The sequence below is a fragment of the Zalophus californianus genome, chromosome 17, assembly GCF_009762305.2.
Source record: "Zalophus californianus isolate mZalCal1 chromosome 17, mZalCal1.pri.v2, whole genome shotgun sequence".
NCBI classification, from domain to species: Eukaryota; Metazoa; Chordata; class Mammalia; order Carnivora; family Otariidae; genus Zalophus; species Zalophus californianus.
The window spans coordinates 44,602,365-44,622,592 of NC_045611.1; positions in this window are offsets into that span (position 1 = coordinate 44,602,365).

Consider the following 20,228-nt stretch of genomic DNA (forward strand, 5'->3'; position numbering starts at 1 on the left):
AGTCCGGCATTGGGCTCCCTGCTCCATGGGGAGCCTGCTTCTCTCTCTGCCTCTCATGAATAAATACAATCTTAAAAAAAAAACAAAACAGATATTCTATAATCTCCATTCTCTGGCCCCAGTCTAAATTTAATTTAAAATCAACAAAGAGTAATGTAAAAAGAAATTATTTGGAAATTAAAAATCACTTGTATTACAACTCTTGTGTTTTTAAAAATACATTGTAGCTTTTTATGCTCAGACTGTCCTATTTTTGGCCAATGGGAATCCCCTCAAATTGGTTCCTATATCCTTTTGTCATGACCACTACAGCCTTTGATAGCTTCCTTTTTTCCCCGACCAAATACACTGGTCAGGTATGAAGCATATTAGGGCACTTATTGATAAATAAAGGGGGAAAGTGGAGCATTTATTTTGTCTTTCCTTTATTACCTATATTTTAAGACAACCAAACGTTGAAAAACAGCTCTTTATTATTAGAGAAATCTAGCTAATAAAGGTCAAAGGAATGGCAATTTGAAAAATCGCTTTCTATGAAATAATGGATCTTGGTGGTGATATTGATGGATGCAAAGATCATTAGGTGAAAAAGATTGATAGTAAGCTTTTAATGGAGCAGAATGACAGGACCCACTGATCTACATTAACATTTCAGTTACGTCAGCCAGACTGTGTGCATCTTGATGTTATGCAATGGCTAAATGTAGCATCATTTGTTAAGTGTTCTTGCCCCAAATGTTGACCCAGATGTATAACTTAGTCTCTAAATCTAATTACCAAGTTATAGGAAACTTGGGGAATAAAGGAACAAATTAATGACACAAGGAAACAAACAACCAAACACAGAATGTACAAAATTTCACGGAATAAATGGTCTTTTAACTAATACATGTTAAGACAAAATAAAAACAATGTTGCAAATTAAAAGACTTAAGAGACCTATCAATTAAATGCAGGGTGTGGAGTATCTTGGGATCCTTGTGTTAAAATGTACCCAGGATTTACTCTAATCAAATACGGTAGGATATGCAGACATGGAAATGACTGTCATGAGGAAGAAGTTTATACTCAAAGATCTCTAAAAATAGGAGGCGCTGCACGCCTGCAGAGCCACATGGGAAAGTACCTAGTTCTGTTGGGAGGCAGAAAGTGGGAGAGGGCAGAGTTTGGCACAGAGCCTTTACTGAAGTTTTCCCCAGGAATGGGTGACATTGGTAAGTACACTGAGAAAGTCTGGGATTGGATAGTTTTAATAATTTTGGCAGGCTGAGTTTAATAGAGATGGTCCCTAGTTGTCTGGTTACCTGGCCCTGGGGTGATTTGGGCAGGAGGAATATTGGCTTGGTTTGTGAGAGTTTGATAAAAGAAACACTTGGGAATTTGGATTGGTTGGTTTGCAAATCAAAGGCATGATCTCAGAAGAGTTGTTTGGGGCACCTGGGTGGATCAGTCAGTTAAGCATGTGGCTCTTGATTTTGGCTCAGGTCATGATCTCAGGGTTGTGAGATTGAGCCCCTTGTCTGGCTCTGCACTGGGCATGGAGCCTGCTTAAGATTCTCTCCCTCTCCCTCTACCCCTCTCCCCCTGTCCCGACTTCCCCTCCCTTAAAAAAAAAAAAATTGTTTGTTGTCTAGGAATCTGCTAGGATCCTGGTAGTCTCTCCCGGATCGAGTCCCCAAATGCCAGAGCATAAGCTTACAGAAATAAGAAAATATAGTCAATACAATCCTGATTTGGACAAATGAAAAAATTTTTTAGATCGTTGTGAAAACATAAACCTAGAATAGATACTACATTATATTAAGCAATTGTTCATTTTTAGGCATGATGATGGCATGGGTGTGGCAGTGTAGATGTGGGTGTAAGTCCTCATACATTAGAGATCCATACTGAAGTATTCAAGGGTGAAATTACATCATGTCTATGATTTGCTTTAAAATACTTCAGAAAAAAAAGGGATGGAGGAACAGATGAAACAAGATTGGCAAATGTTGCTGGATTAAGTGTTGAAGCTGGATAATGGGTACATAGAGTTCACTGTGCTATTCTTACTACCTTTGCATGTATTTGAAAATTTCCACAATAAAGCTTAAGAGAAATCAAATCTGAAATTTTAGACCACTTAGTGATAAATGATAATGGGATGCCTACAAGTTAAAATTTGTGGGAAATCACCAAAGGTCTACCTGTTAGGAAATTAATAACCAGGGTGCCTGGGAGGCTCAGTCAGTTAAGCGTCTGCCTTGGGCTCAGGGTCCTGGGATAAAGCCTCAAATCAGGCTCCCTGCTCAGCAGGGTGTCTGCTTCCCCCTCTGCTCCCCCCACCCCCGCTCATGCTTGCATTTGCTTGTTCTCTCTGAAATAAATAAAATCTTAAAATTTGAGAAATGACCTTAATGCATTTAGAAAACTTGATTGAGGAATTACTGTTTGTCTTGTTTATCACTCTGTCCTCACACTTACAGTGCCTGTTGTGTAACAGGCAGTTGATTTTAAAAATTGGGGGGAAAAAAACACATTAGCTTGAGCCAGAAAATAATTTTTTTAGCAAATTTTTTAAAAAACTAAGCTAAATACCAGGAAGAAATTCATACAATAAAAGTAGAAATTAATGAAATAGTTAATAAAACAGAGTTTATCCAAGGATGTTCTCTTTGAAAAGGCCGTTAGTATAGAACTGGCAGTAATGGAGGAAAAAAAGAGCTTTTTATGTGAGAAAGGTGAAATGGCCACATATCAAAGAGAATTAAAAATTTTAAAGATATATTTTACTATATACATATATTTCAATATGTATAAAAATATAGAGAATGAATTATCTAGAGAAACCTAAATCATCAAAGTTGACTCAAGATACTATACAAAACCTGAACAAATCTATAAGCAAAGGAAAATATTGTGGTTATGATTTTTTATAGTTTTGCAGGCACTAAAAAGTTTTAAAGAATAGATAGCCTCTAACAAAATTTTTTTAAAGGATTTTATTTATTTGAGAGAGCACAAATGTGGGTGAAGGGCAGAGGGAGAGGGAGAAGCAGACCCCCACTGAGCAGGGAGCCCGATGGGGGGCTCCACCCAAGGACTCCAGGATCATAACCTGAACTGAAGGCAGATGCTTAACCGACTGAGCCACTTAGGCGTACCACCTCTAACAAACTTTTGCTAGGTCATTCTATAAGGTAAACATCCCAATAAAAGTAAATGAGGATAGCCCCTAGAAAGCAAAATCTGGACCAGTATCACTTAAGATACACACAAACATTCCAAATAAAGTTCAATAAATTGAACTCAACAGTCTACTAAAACAATTATAAAACATAAAACAATTTACCAGGAATACCCAGGGACCTGATTTGTTGTGATTTAATTGGTATCAGATTTTAGCTTGAGCAATGTAACCATGTTGGAAAAAATTCACCTCGATAATTATTGATTATTCACCTCAAAAGTTATTCACCTCAGTATGTTTTAGGTTTTTTTTTCTTATTCTCATTTATCTTAGCTTCATCAGCTTTAAAAAAGGAGTGAACAACAACAGATATGAGAAGTTGGCATTCAACAAAAAATTATTACCTTTGGGGCGCCTGGGTGGCTCAGTCAGTTAAGTCATTGCCTTCGGCTCTGGTCATGATCCCAGGGTCCTGGGATCGAGTCCCATATTGGGCTCTTTGTTCAGCAGGAGCCTGCTTCTCCCTCTCCCTCTGCCTGCTGCTCCCCTGCTTGTGCTCTCTCTGTCAAATAAATAAGTAAAATCTTTAAAAAAATTATTATCTTCCACAAAATAAAAATGAATATTATTACAAACCTCTGTAATGTCACTTTAGTCATACATTAAGACTTGTACTTCCAAATCCACTTTGCTCAGATTGGGCAGATGTCATTGAAATCACTCGTCTAGAATAATAGACCCATTCATGATTTCAAATTTTAAATTTGTAAACAGTACAATGTTTATATAAAAATGTAACACAAAAAAAAGTAGTATAATAAAATTAGTTTTCACTAATCAGTATGTTTCTCCTGCCTGGTATCATTTTCATGTGAAGAGTGGTCTTCTGGAGACAGTACATTAACTCAAAATTTCTGGAAGTATGTTCCACAAGACATTAGTACTTTAAGATTTTTTTTTCTTATGAAATCTCCACACGCACTGTAGGGCTCGAACTCACAACCCTGAGATCAAGAGTCACATGCTCTACCAACTGAACCAGGCAGGTGCCCCAAAACACTAATACTTTAATGAAAATGGAAGAAAATAATTTTGTGGTCAAACAAGCATGGCAGCTCTGTATGCTATATTTCTGGCAGGGAAATTTCACATCAAGTGCCTAACAAGAGACTATCAAAAAATGTTTCATTTTATCTAACCCACTGTATCTCAGACTTTATAGAACTCCCTGTACTCTTTACCTACTGCAGATGTGATTCTACTTTGGAAGATACTGCCATAACCAGAAGGAGTGGCTTTAAGGATGGAAATGTCAGCGTTATGACAGGTGTATGGTTATCTGTATGGCAAAGAAAGCGATTTAAATTGTGTTATCCAGGGGCGCCTGAGTGGCTCAGTCTTTAAGTGTCTGCCTTAGGCTCAGGTCATGATCCCAGGGTCCTGGGATCCAGCCCTGCATCAGGCTCCCTGCTCAGTAGGAAGCCTGCTTCTCCCTCTCCCACTGCCCCTGCTTGTGTCTTCCCTCTCTCGCTGTCTCTCTGTCAAAAAATAAATAAAATCTTAAAAAAATAAATAATGTTATCCAGTCAGCTGCTTGCTTTTTCTTTAATTTAAAATGGTGCTTTTCAGGGTGCCTGAGTGGCTCAGTTGGTTAAGCGGCTGCCTTTGGCTCAGGTCATGATCCCAGGACGCTGGAATTGAGCCCCACATCGGGTTCTTTGCTCAGCGGGGAGCCTGCTTCTCCCTCTCCATCTGCCTGCCACTCCCCCTACTTGTGCTTGCTCTCTCCTCTCTGTCAAATAAGTAAAATCTTAATAAATAATAAAATGGTGCTTTTCAATAGAATAGAAACTCCCAGCCCTTAATTCTTTATTAGACTACATATAATTTCTTGCTGCAAAATATTGCATATCTGTGTTTCTTGCTATCCATAAACAAGAGTTTCTCTGAGGTATTTATCAAAAAGTGGGATTGCTTAGTCACAGATTATTCATTTTCAACCTCATTAGATAATTGTTGTAGAAGTGGAGAACATCATTGTGGCGCCAATTTCCAACTCCTTCAACCAATAAAGTGTTATTTCCTTATATTCCTACTTCTGGTATGTGCTTTATAGTGAGTTGAGCATCTTTGCACATCTGTTTATTGCTAAACGCTATAATTTACTAGTTCATGTCTTTGCCCATGTTCCTTTTTATCAACTTTCATATGAGAATTATGGGATTCTAGATAATAATCCTTTACCGAGTATTATAAATGATGGACTTAGCTTCCCCAGATTGTGGCTTTTACAGCTGTATTTATGGTGATACTGTCATATTAAAATAAGAAAAATTTTTTAAAGGAGACAATCATACCTTTCATTATTATCTAATAATCTTTTTAGTTTTTTACTAGACCCTTGGTTTTCTAGGCACTCAGTTATGTCAGCTGTATATGGATATAATTCTTTTTTCTGAATATTTATAGTGATTATTTTATTAATCATCTAATAGAAAGAATCTCCAGAATAAGATTTAGGATTAGTGGTGATAGCAGGCATCTAGTTGTTTTCACCTATTTAATGGAAATCACTTAGTGTAATGTTTGTTCTAGGTTTGAGGTAAACAGAATTTGTTGTGGCTCAATTGTTTCCTTTAGTCCCTAACTTTATTAGAAATGCCTGCTGAATATTATCAGATGCTACTTCACATCGATATAATGTTTTTCTCCTTCAATTTGTTAGTGTGATAAATAGTACTTTGGTCATTAAGGCATTATGGTATTAGTACAAGAATGAACAAGTAGACCAATGGAACAAAATAAACAGCCCTGAAATAGACTTACATATATGTGGTCATTCGATTTATGACAAAGTTTCCTCTGCAATATGGTTCCAACATAGCAGTCTTTTCAATAAATAGCACTGGGTCAGTTGCATATCCATATTGATAAAAAATTAATCTTGGCTCTTACCTCATACTACACACATATAAATTCCAGATGCATTAGTGATCTACTTATAAAAGGTAAAGCAAAGGCTTTAGAAGAAAACATAGAATATCTTTCTAGGCTTGAGATAGCAAAGGTTTCTTTTTTTTTTTTGAGAGTTATTTTTTATTTTTTGAGATTTTATTTATTTTGACAGAGAGAGAGACAGCGAGAGAGGGAACACAAGCAGGGGGAGTGGGAGAGGAAGAAGGAGGCTTCCCGCTGAGCAGGGAGCCCGATGTGGGGCTCAATCCCAAGACCCCAGGATCATGACCTGAGCTGAAGGCAGACGCTTAATGACTGAGCCACCCAGACGCCCCAGATAGCAAAGATTTCTTAAACAGAACAAAAAAAGCACTAACCATTCAGACAAAAATTGTAAATTTTACTATAATGTTTTTTTATTTTTATTTTTTTAGGGAGGGAGAGAGAGCACATGCACACATGAGCGGGGGGCAGGGAGGGAGAGAGTTTTAAGCAGGCTCCACACCCAGCATGGAGTCCAATGCAGGGCTTGATCTTACAACTCTGAGATCATGACCTGAGCCAAAATCAAGATTCGGATGCTTAATCAACTGAGCCACCCAGGCGCCCCTAAATTTTACTGTATTAAAGAATCTATTTTCATCAAAAGACACCATTAAGAAAGTGCAAAGAAGCCACAGAGAGACTATATTTTATATTATATATAAATATAATACAATATGTTAATATAAAATATATATAACATGTATATAAACAAAAATGTAAATTAATTATATTATATATATTAAATAAATATATGTATATTTGACCAAAGAGTCAACCAGAATATATAAAGAACCCCTACAGATCAATAAATGACAGCCAACCAAATAGGAAATGGGAAAGAAACTCAAACATTTCAAAAAAATGATATCCAAATGGCCAAAAAAGATAACCAAATTTGCTCAAGTACATTATTAAGAAAATGCAAAACTTAAAACTAGAATGTGGTGAGTATGCACCCACCAGAATAGCTAATGAAAAAAAATGTGTACAAAGTGCTTGTGTTTAATGCATCCCTACAGTGTGCCATGGAATGCTCTAGCCTTTGACAATATGTTAGTGAATATTGAAGACAAGATCCCCAATCTCCAGGAAAATCTGGGAAACAGACAATCAGTGTGTCCCTAATTAAGAAAACTTCAGATTCTGATAAGGGCCCTGAAAAGATACTGGGAAGGAGAATTACCACAGGGGGACAATTCAGTTGGTCTTTTCATCTGAAGTATAGAGTGTCCATAGTGGGAGCAGTACAGGTTTTATGCAAGAATAACCTGGTTAACACTGAAAAAGAAAAGCTACAAAGGGGTCCTAGTCCTACCAGATATTTGGGGTGCCTGGGTGGCTCAGATGGTTAAGCGTCTGCCTTCAGCTCAGGTCATGGTCCCAGGGTCCTGGGATCGAGTCCCGCATCGGGCTCCCTGCTGCTTGGGAGCCTGCTTCTCCCTCTGCCTCTCTCTCTCTCTGTCTCTCATGAATAAGTAAATAAAATCTTTAAAAAAAAAAAGAAAAAATACTAAAAAGTCCCTATAATCAAAATGATGTGGTACTCCTGCATGAACAGACTAGTGGAATAGAACAGAAAGTCTATAAATAGATCCAAAAATATAGGAAATTTTAGTCCATGAAAGGATGGGGAAGTGACACTTCTCCAATATACCTTTCTGTATATTTTTTACTTTGGGGACCATGTTAATATTTTAGATATTTAGACAAATAAAGACCCTAAGTTGGAATATAAGCAGGAAAGGTATTTCCCCACACTACCAAGGAAAAAACCAAGCAACTTTTTTTAAAGTTCTACACCCAACATAGGTCTACACAATTTCAAAATTGTGACCTCAAATTCAAGAGTCACATGCTGTACCGACTGAGCCAGCTAGGTGCCCCTAACCTAAGCAACATTTGAAAGATAATTTGACCATACTCCCTCAAGCCAAAAGCAGGAAAAAAGAAAAATAAACAAATAATTAGCTAGCTAGTAGGACTGATTTACACAGTGATATAGATTAGCAATTCTGAAACTACTACTTCATATATTCTGGAATCAAGTAAAAAAGTATATTGTGGGAGTAAGCTAATATAATGGGAGCAAAGATTACCAGTGTTGGAGAAGGGAATTGCAATATGGAGAAAAGGAGGCTAGAATGAACCCTGTGGCGTTGAGTTGCAATTGGAGGTATCACTATAAAGTCATGATATTTGTATGTGTTTAAGTAATCTCTACACCCAATGTGGAGCTCAAACTCACCACCCTAAGATCAAGAGTCAGATACCCTACCAAATGAGCCAGCCACGCACCCCCATGATATTTTTAAATAGCTAAGTATAGAAATACATACAGGTGGGGCGCCTGGGTGGCTCAGTCGTTAAGCGTCTGCCTTCGGCTCAGGTCATGATCCCGGAGTCCTGGGATCGAGCCCCGCATCGGGCTCCCTGCTCAGCAGGAAGCCTGCTTCTCCCTCTCCCACTCCCGCTGCTTGTGTTCCTGCTCTCGCTATCTCTCTCTGTGAAATAAATAAATAAAATCTTTAAAAAAAAAAAAAAGAAATACATACAGGTATGTGTGTGTATGTGTGTGTGTGTGTATTTTCTAGCAGAGAAGACAAAGAAGAAATTACATCCCAGTACCAATAAGAATATCCAGCATCCTTGGATAAATAGCATATACAAATGCTGAGCAAAGAAAATACAAGATGGGTTTGGAACATTTTTGGGGGGGCGGAAAGTAGGCAAGTGCTAAAAAGTGATTAAAATATGTGAAAAGATCACAGTGGCAGTCTGAAGGAGTTCCCACTAGCCAAATATGGGACAATCTGAGTATTAAAATATGTATGGGGCGCCTGGGTGGCTCAGTCGGTTAAGCGACTGCCTTTGGCTCAGGTCATGATCCTGGAGTCCTGGGATCGAGTCCCGCATTGGGCTCCCTGCTCAGCGGGGAGTCTGCTTCTCCCTCTGACCCTCCCCCCTCTCATGCTCTCTATCTCATTCTCTCTCTCAAATAAATAAATAAAATCTTTAAAAAAAATAAAACAAAATATGTATGACAGGAACAGTTTAAGTAAAACCATTTAATAACCCAGTGATTAAGAATCCATGAGGGGCGCCTGGGTGGCTCAGTCATTAAGTGTCTGCCTTCGTCTCAGGTCGTGATCCTAGGGTCCTGGTCGAGCCCCATGTCAGGCTCCCTGCTCCGCGGGAAGCCTGCTTCTCCCTCTCCTGCTCCCCCTGCTTGTGTTCCCTCTCTCGCTGTGTCTCTCTCTGTCAAATAAGTAAATAAAATCTTTAAAAAAAATAATAGGAATCCATGAAACATGCTTTATAGTAGAATGCCAATTTATTAATGTGGAAGGACTGGTGGAATTAGAAAATCACCATTAGGACGCCTGGATGGCTCCATCGGTTAAGCGTCTGCCTTCAGCTCAGGTCATGATCTCAGGGTCCTGGGATCCAGGCCCACATCGGGCTCCCTGCTTGGCGGGGAGCCTGCTTCTCACTCTCCCTGTGCCTGCTGCTCCCCCTGCTTGTGCTCTCTCTCTTTCTATCCAATAAATAAATAAAATCTTTTTTTTTAAGATTTTGTTTATTTATTCAACAGAGAAAGACACAGCGAGAGAGGGAACACAAGCAGGGGGAGTGGGAGAGGGAGAAGCAGGCTTCCCGCTGAGGAAGGAGCCCGATGTGGGACTCGATCCCAGGACCCTGGGACCATGGCCTGAGCTGAAGGCAGATGCTTAACGACTGAGCCACCCAGGCGCCCCTAAATAAATAAAATCTTAAAAAAAAGAAAAAGAAAATCACCATTAATCCACCATCATAGTAATAATTGATCTGGTAAGAATCATCAACAAATGCTAAAACGAGCAGGTGAAAGTCTGATGAGAAACAAATGTTGATATCATCTTAAAATATCTCTCCACAAATATCTATTAATTTCACAAGGAAAAATAGTAACATTACAGGGAAGAAACCTGGCAGACACTACCTTATCCAGCTGATCAAAATTTTGTTCCATAATCCGTATAGGACAGGGCGCCTGGGTGGCTCAGTCAGTTAAGCGTCTGCCTTCAAGCTCAGGTCATGATCCCAGGGTCCTGGGATTGAGTCCTGCATCGTGCTCCCTGCTCAGTGGGGAGCCTGCTTCTCCCTCTCCCTCTTCTCTCCCCACCCTCATCATGCTCCCTCTCTCTCTTTTTTAAAATCTTATTTTATTTATTTATTTTTTTAAAGATTTTATTTATTTGACAGAGAGAGAGACAGCGAGCAAGGGAACACAAGCAGGGGGGATGGGATGGGAGAGGGAGAAGCAGGCTTCCCACGGAGCAGGGAGCCCGATGCGGGGCTCGATCCCAGGGATCACGACCTGAGCCGAAGACAGATGCCCAACGACTGAGCTACCCAGGCGCCCCTTAAAATCTTATTTTTAAAAAAAGAACGTTTAAAAAATATCGGTATGGGACAAAATGATCTCCTGTACCTCAGTTTTGTTAAATAACAAAAATTCAACTAAGTATCAAATTGGCCTTCTTCAACAATTCACTGATGGGGCAGGATCCCATCTAGCAATAGAAAGGAACTCCTATGAGCTTTAGAAAAGGAAAGGTTTTTAAAGACAGAAAGGGGGTGGAAAAAAAGTTATCAGCAAAGTATGCATTGTTTCAGGTAAGGCCGCCTTCTAAGGGGAATGGAAGGGGCCGAAGAGCAGATTATGTCACTGGAGCTGACAGGTAATTCCACACTGACTGGTTAAAGGTTACATTCCTGGGAGCTGAAACTGCAGTTAGGTTAGGCATTAAGTCTTGGTTTGCTGACGTGGGTTTTAGCACAAATGACTCCATTTTTGGTCGGCTGTCTCCTTTTTGACAGGTTATAATGCACTAAGAAGAACACAGCAACTCCTGTTCTATTCCTGCCAAATGGCATAATCAGAATCTAATCATAAGGAAATCACAGAAAAATGCAAATTCCGCAATATTGTACAGAACAACTGGCCTTTTCTGTTCAAGAAAGTCAAGATCAAGAAAGACAAAGTTTGAGGAATTGTTTCAGATGAGAGGAGACTAAAGAGACAGGACAATTAAATGTAATGGATGATCCTGGACCAGAAAAAAAATTTCTATAAAAGCCTTATTGGAACAATTGTGAAATATGAATAAGGTTTATAGATCTAACAAAAGTATTTTATCAGTCTAATTTTCCAATTTTGATCATTGTCCTGTGATTACAAAAGAGAATATATATATTGAAACACTTAGGGGTAAAGGAGCCTACGTGTGCAACTGATTTTTCTGAATGACAACTGTTCAGAAAAAGAAATCATAAAACAAATGTAGTAAATGTTAGCAATTGCAGAACCTACATGAAGGGTGGGAATTCTTTGTGGCATTCTTGCAACTTTCCGTAAGGATGAAATTATTTCAAAATAAAAATTTTTACTAACAAAGAGAATGTGTTTGCATTCTGCCCCTTCCTTTACTTACTCTATGATGTTGTGCAAACTACTTCACCTCTCTGTGCCTCTGTGTCTGTCACATGAGAATCAAAACAGCACACAAATGGGGTTGTTATGAGGAATAATTAATACACATAACATTCTTAAAACTAGCCTGGCAAATAGAGCTAAAGTTTAGCTTTTTACAAGTCTTATGTGAAAATGTGTCTTTTTTTCAACTTCAAGAAAACTTCTCTCTTTGTCTTTTTTTTTTCCTTCAAATTCCCTCTTCTTCATTTTTATTGGTTTCTCCTTCTAGAATTTCTATCAGACAGACAGTAGAATTTCTGGAGCTGCCTTTTACATGTCATTTTCTCTCATGTTTTCTATTTCTTTTCTTTTGAATAGAGTTCTGGGAGCAACTCTGAGCTTGATTTTTTTAAAAAAGATTTTATTTATTTATTTGAGAAAGGAGAGAGAGCACAAGTAGCAGGAAAGGCAGAGGGAGAAGCAGACTCCCTGCTGAGCAGAGAACCCCCAACTCAGGGTGGCTCAGTCGCAGGACTCTAGGATCACAACCTGAGCCAAAGGCAGATAGATGCTTAACTGACTGAGCCACCCCCAGCTTGATTTTTTTCTATCCTCTCTGCCACTGTCTCCATTTTCTTAGGAAGGAAAAAGAATGCATAAAATCGGATTAAGCTTTTAGAATAAAAAAGCCCAGTCTGCTCTTTTGGAGATTAACCTGGTTTTACGCATATGTTTTGTTTTTTAATATTTCAGGGAGTAGGGAAACTGAGGTATGGTGGGAGATTTAGAGGCTTGAGTTTTAAAGGCTTTGTTCCAAATTCCTGAGGTCCAGCCACTTTCTGCTATTGGGATCCTTGAAATACTCTTGGTGTCATTATAATAAATCTAACTTTTCACTTGTTCTTAATTAAAATTAAGATTTACAATTAAATTACAATTAAAGATTTAAAATTAAAATGAATGATTAAATGAATTCCTTTATAGCCTCAGACTTTGTTTTAAACAATCTTTTTCTTTTAGAATGGTTTTAGATTTACAGAAGAGTTACAAAAATAGTTCAGAGTTTCCAAATAATGAGCACCCAGTTTCCCTTTTTCTTAACATCTTACATTACTATGGTACATTTATCACAACTAATGAATCAATATTGATACATGATTAACTAAAGCCCCATACTCCGGTCAATTTTCTTTAGTTTTTACCTAATGTCCTTCTTCTGTTCCAGAATCCCATCCAGGATACATACATTTAGTCATCCTGTCTCCTTATGCTCCTCAAGATTGTGACAGTTTCTCTGAGTGTCCTTGTTTTTGATGTCCATGACAGTCTTGAGAAGTACTGACATTTTATAGAATGTCACTAAAGTTGGGATTGTTTAATGTTTTCCTCCTAGTTAGACTGGGGGTTTGAATTTTGGGGGGGAAAGATCACAACTACCGTTCTCAAAACATCATATCAAAGTTATGCTATCAACATAACTTATCACTGATGATGTTAGCCTTAAACACCTAGCTGAGGAAGTGTTTGCCAAGTTTCTCCACTGTAAATTTACTTTTTCCCCTTCCCGTACTTTACTCTATGGAAGGAAGTCACTATGTACAGCCCGCACTTAATGTGTGGGAAGTAATGCTCCAACTACCTGTTGAGGGGTAATCTACAAATTATCTAGAATTCTTCTATAGGGGAGATTTATCTATTCTCTCATCTATTTTTTTTCTCATTTTCTAAAAAAGTAATTTCTATGCCTCCTGTGGGGCTCGAATTCACAACCCTGAGATCAAGGGTCACATGCTCTACTGACTGAGCCAGCCAGGCACCCCAACTCCCATCTATTTATTTATTCAAACATTTATTGGGTATTCATGGGTATTTATTTTATACTATACTATTTTTTTTCTCAAATTGTTCCAGCTTTGGCTATTGTAAGCTCTTTCAGTTGGCTCCTGTAGCCCTTTGACAAAGTTCCATCATTTTATTTTTAAGTACTTCCTTTATTTGCTGGTACTACAAGATATTCCAGGCTTATCTTGTATAGTCTCTGCCCAGTCCTAGAATCAGCCATTTCTCCAAGAGCTTTTATTCCTTCCATTTTAGAATGGCAATAGAAGTCAAGGTCTGGGCACAGAGATTGCTCATTTTCCCTGGGATGTCATTGCTTCCAGGCCCTCTCAGCAGACAAAACTAAAGAATATATTTGTATATACTAACCCAAGTATATACACATATCTATAATTATATATGTGTGTGTTGTTAAAAAACAAAATTCAACTGAGTAACTCTGAAGGCCTATTGGTTTTATTCCATGATTCCTGAAGCTGGCAGCATCCCATCTAGCAAGTAGAAAGGAGCTCTAGGGAGCTACAGGAAATAGGAAGGTTTTAAGGCAGAAATGGGGTGGGACAAGGAAATTAAAAGAGCGGATAAGGGAAAGATGGTGGTGGAACAGGAGGACCCTAGGCTCACAAATACAACTACATAACTATCATATCATCCTAAATACCCCAGAAATTGATCTGAAGACTGGCAGAAAAAACTCCACAACTAAAGGCAGAGAAGAGGCCACACTGAAGAAGGAAGTATGGAGACACAGCTTGGAAGAGAAACAGATCGTGGCCATGGCAGCAAGGGATCCATGGTTGCAGAGAAGGGTGAGAGACAGACTAACACACAAGGGAATGCACAGGAAAAATGAATCCCCACAGCAATTGGTTTGGAAAGTGAGGGGGCCCAAATTTCTTTTTCTTTTTTTTTTTTTTTTAAGATTTTATTTATTTATTTGACAGAGACACAGCGAGAGAGGGAACACAAGCAGGGGGAGTGGCGGAGGGAGAAGCAGGCTTCCCGCCAAGCAGGGAGCCCAATGTGGGACTCGATCCCAGGACCTGAGCTGAAGGCAGACGCTTAACGACTGAGTCACCCAGGAGCCCCGAGAGGGCCCAAATTTCATGAGTTCTTGCAACCAGTGAGGCTTAATGCCTGGAGTTTTAAAGATAAGCATGCTTGGCTCTAGGAGAGCTTGGAGGGCATTGGGGCTGTTCTTGGGGAAAAGGTAAGGCATACAGCCCACAGACACAGAGCATGGAAACAGCAATCTGAAGAGCTCCTGGGGTACCCGGTGGGGAGGTTACTTGCTCATCTTGGAGCATCCCAGGGAGGCAGTGTTCATAGAGAGCTCTCTGGGAAGAAAGGAACTGTCAGGCATCATTTCCCTCAGCCATCACTCAGCATAAGCACAGGGCCACCTAAGGAAACCACCCAGGCACCCATACTTACTACCTAACTGCTTACACCAAACCCTGCCTCCCTGCACCCTTCCCAGTCACTGTCCTCCGTCCCAGTTTGGCATGCCCCCTTCTCCAGAAGACTGGCTTAATACCATGTCTCTTGACCTGGGAGTTTTGTGAGGCCTCATTTCCCATGACGGCAGTGACAGGTCTCATTTCACAAGCAGACCAGAGCACACCTAGTTAAAATGAACCACATTCAGGGCACCTGGGTGGCTCAGTCAGTTAAGCGTCTGCCTTCGGCTCGGGTCATAATCCCAGGGTCCTGGGATCGAGCCCCTGCATCGGGCTCCCTGCTCAGTGGGGAGTCTGCTTCTCCCTCTCCCTCTGCCTGCCACTCTCCCTGCTTGTGCTCACTCTCTCTCTGTCAAATAAATAAATAAAATCTTTTAAAAATAAAAATAAAAATAAAAAAATAAAATGCACCACATTCAGGTCAGGGACCAAACACTGCCCACAACAGGCAAAGAGAGTCTCTGCAGATGATTGAGCTGAAGGATAAAGTGGCTAAGACACAACAGTGGAGTGCATACAGCACACATTGGAGACACTCCCAGAAGTACCAGGTCCAGATGGACAGGGGACACTACATGGAAAGGGAATATAGTACCTCCTCTTCATGAAGCCATTGCCCTCAAGAACAAGAGATGTAGTAGAACTTTCTAACACACAGAAACAGGTACAGAGACTTAGACAAAATGAGGAGACACAGAAATTTGTCCCAAATAAAAAATAGGACAACGCCATTTTTTTATTGTGAAACAGATATAAGTAATATGCCTGATGGAAAATTTAAAGCGATGATCATAAGGATACTTATAGGACTTGACAAGAGTGGAGGACACTCCCTCAAATAAATAAATAAAATCTTTTAAAAAAACAAATAAAAGTAGCAAGACAGAAGAAGACAGTTACATACAAAGGAAACCCCATAAGGCTATCAGCAGATTTTCCAAGCCAGATAGGAGTGGCATGATATATTCAAAGTGCTGAATGGGAAAAATCTGCAGCCAAGAATACTCTATCCACCAAGGTTATCATTCAGAAGAGAAGGAGAGATCAAGAGTTTCCCAGACAAGCAAAACTAAAAGAATTCATGACCACTAAACCAGCCCTGCAAGAAATATTAAAAGGGACTCTTTGAGTAGAAAGGAGAAACCAAAAATGACAGTATGAAGGTAGGAAACACAAAAGCGGTAAAAATGAGTATTTCTGTGAAAAATCAGGCAAGGAACTCACAAAACAAAAAGATGTAAAATATGACATCATATACCTAAAACATGCAGAGAAGAGGAGTAAAGAATGGCTTCAAACTTAAATGACCATCAACTTAATATAGACTGCTAAATGTAGAAGATGTTACATACAAACCTAATGGTAACCACACACACACGCACAAAAAAAAAACCCCAGCAAATCACAAAAGAAAGACAAGAAAGGATCAGAGAAAAATCTTCAGAAACAACCACAAAACAAGTAATAAAATGGCAATAAATACATTTCTATCAGTAATTACTAGGAATGTAAATGGACTAAATGTTCCAGTCAAAAGACATAGGGTGACAAAATGGATAAAAAAAAATAAAGACCCATCCATATGCTGCCTGCAAGAGACTCATTTTAGACCTAAAGACACTTGCAGATTGAAAGTGAGGGGATGGGAAAATATTTATTATGCAAATGGATGTCAAAAGGAATCTGGAGTGATAATACTTATAATGGGCAAAATACACTTTTTAAAAAGAGTTTTTATTTATTTATTTGAGAGAGAGATTGCAAATGAGAGAACACAAGAAGGGGGAGCAGCAGAAGGAGAGGGAGCCCCCATGCAGGGCTTGATCCCAGGACTCTGGGATCATGACCTGAACTGAAGGCAGATGCTCACTTAACCAACTGAGCCACCCAGGAGGCCCAACAAAATACACTTTAAAACAAAGACTATAACAAGAGTAAGAACACTGTATAATAATAAAGAGGAAATCCAACAAGAAGATATAACAATTGTAAATATTTATGCACCCAACATGGGAGCAGTCAAACATAAAATAGTTAATAACAAACATAAAGGAACTAATTGACAATAAATACAATAATAGTAGGGGACTTTAACACCCCACTTACATCAATGGACAGATCATCTATGCAGAAAGTCAACAAGTTAACAATGGCTTAGAGTGACACAGTGGACCAAATGGATTTAACAGATATATTCAGAATATTCTATCCTAAAACAACAGAATACACATTCTTTTCAAGTGCACATGGGACGTTCTTCAAAATAGATCACATATTAGGGCAAAAAACAAACCTCAAAAAATTCAAAAGGATCAGAGTCATACCATGCATCTTTTCTGACCACAATGTTATGAAACTAGAAGTCAACCAAAAGAAAAAACCTGGAAAGACCACAAATACATGAAGGTCAAATAAATGCTACTAAACAGTTGATGGGTTAATCAGGAAATAAAAGAAGAAATAAAAAAAGTACATAGAAACAAATGAAAATAAAAACACAATGGTTCAAAACCTTTGGAATGCAGCAAAAGCAATTTCTAAGAGGGAAGTTTATTGCAATTAAGGCCTACCTCAAGAAGCAAGAAAAATCTCAAATACCTCAAAAACCCTACACCTAAAGGAGCTGGAAAAAGAGTAACAAACAAAACCTAAAACCAGCAGAAGGAAGGAAATAATAAAGAGTAGAGCAGGAATAAATGATACAGAAACTAAAAACACAATAGAACAGATGAAGCCAAGAGCTGGTTCTTTGAAAATATCAATAAAATAGATAAACCTCTAGCCAGACTTAGCAAGGAAAAAAAAAGGACCCCAATAAATAAAATTACAGATGAGAGAGTAGAAATAACCAACACTACAGAAATACAAATAATTATAATAGGATATTATGAAAAAGTGGGGCGCCTGGGTGGCTCAGTCAGTTGAGTGTCTGCCTTCAGCTCGGGTCATGATCCCAGGGTCCAGGGATGGAGCCCCGCATCAGGCTCCTTGCTCAGCAGGGAGCCTGCTTCTCCCTCTGCCTGCCACTCCCCCTACTTGTGCTCTCTTTCTCTGTCAGATAAATAAAATCTTTTAAAAATTATAAAAACCTGAATATTATTAAAAACTATATGCCAACAAATTGGACAACCTAGAAGAAATGGATAAATTCCTAGAAACATATAACCCACCAAAACTGAAGCAGGAAGAAATAGAAAATTTGAACAGATTGATTACCAGCAATGAAACTGAATCAGTAATCAAAAAACTCCCAACAAACAAAAGTCCAGGACCAGATGGCTTCATAGGCAAATTTTCCAAACATTTAAAGAAGATTTAATACCTATTTTTCTCAAAATATTCCAAAAACTAGAAAAGGAAGGAAAACTTCCAAATTCATTCTATGAGGCCAGCATTACCCTGATACCAAAACCAGATAAAGACACCATAAAAAAAGAGAACTATCGGCCAATATCTTTGATGAACATAGATGCAAAAACCATCAACAAAATACTAGCAAACCAAATACAACAAGACGTTAAAAAAATCGTTCACCATGATCAAGTGGGATTTATTCCTGGGTTGCAAGGGTGGTTCAATATTTACAAATGAATCAACATCACACCAATAAGAGGAAGGATAAGAATCAAATGTTGAATAGATGCAGAAAAAGCATGTGACAAAGTACAACATTCATTTAAAAAACACTCAACAAAGTAGGTTTAAAAGGAACATACCTCAACATAATAAATGCCATATATGAGAAACCCACAGCTAACATCAACTTCAACGGGAAAAACTGAGAGCCTTTCCCCTAACTAAGGTCAGAAACAAGATAAGGTTGTCCACTCTCACCACTTTTATTCAACATAGTACTGTAAGTCCTAGCCACAGCAATCTAGAAAACAACAACAAAAAAGGTATCCAAGTCAGTAAGGAAGAAGTACAACTTTCAGTATTTGCAGATGATGTGATACTATATAAAGAAAACCCAAAAGACTCTACCCAAAAACTGCTAGAACTGATCAATGAATTCAGTAACGTGGCAGAATACAAAATGAATCTACAGAAATCTGTTGCATTCCATACACCAATGAAGACGCGGAAAGAGAAATAAAAAAAAAACATTTAAAATTACACCAAAAATAATAAGATACCTAGGAATAAACCTAACCAAAGAGGTAAAAGACCTGTTCTCTGAAAACTATAAAATACTGATGAAAGAAATTGAAGATGACACAAGGAAATGGAAAGACATTCTATGTTCATAGATTGGAAGAACAATCTACACAGTTCATGCAATCCCTACCAAAATACCAACAGCATTTTTCACCGAGCTAGAACAAACATGCCTAAAATTTGTATAGAACCACAAAAGAACCCGAATAGCCAAATCAATCTTGAAAAGGAAAGCATATCTGGAGGCATCACAATTCCGGACTTCAAGTTATATTATAAAACTGTTTGGGGGCGCCTGGGTGGCTCAGATGGTTGAGCGTCTGCCTTCGGCTCAGGTCATGATCCCAGGGTCCTGGGATCGAGTCCCGCGTTGGGCTCCCTGCTCCTTGGGAGGCTGCTTCTCCCTCTGCCTCTCTCTCTCTCTCTGTCTCTCATGAATAAATAAATAAAATCTTTAAAAAAAAAACTGTTTGGGAAGACACAGGTAGCTGGAATTTATGGGGTAGGATCAAGAGAATAGTTCTCTGCAAAGAAGAGTCCCAGAACTGCGCATAGGAATTTTCTTAAAATTTTAATACTAAGTTGTGCATGTGCAGGGAGACTCCACATAGCCTAGCAGAGAACAACTGTTGGAGAGCTGTGAGCTGAACAGTGATTTTAGAAGTTACAAAGTACTGGGAAACAGGAAATTCAAAACACGCAGAGTGGATAAACACTTCTGAAAACCCTGGTAGTTGGCTAATACCCTAGAAAGTACACATTTTTAAGTGTAGGGCTAAGTTAGACCTAAAGCAAAGGCTACTCTAAATCTACCAGAAGCTTCAAAGTAGGCCTTGAAAGGATCAAACTGATTTGCCAGAAAATTAACTGGCTGCTATAAAAAAATCAATATTCTTGAAAGTAAGATAACAAAATCCAAATTCTCAACAACATAGTATCCATGATGTACAGTATACAATAAAAAATGACTAGGCATTCAAAAAAGCTGGAAAATGTGATCCATAAGCAGGAAAAAAAGCAATCAATAGAAATAGAACTTGAGATTACCCAGATACCGGAATTAGAAGGTAGTATAAATATGTTTATTAACTACATCCAAAACTAATGATGTGATGTATGGTGATTAACATAACAATAAAAAATTTAA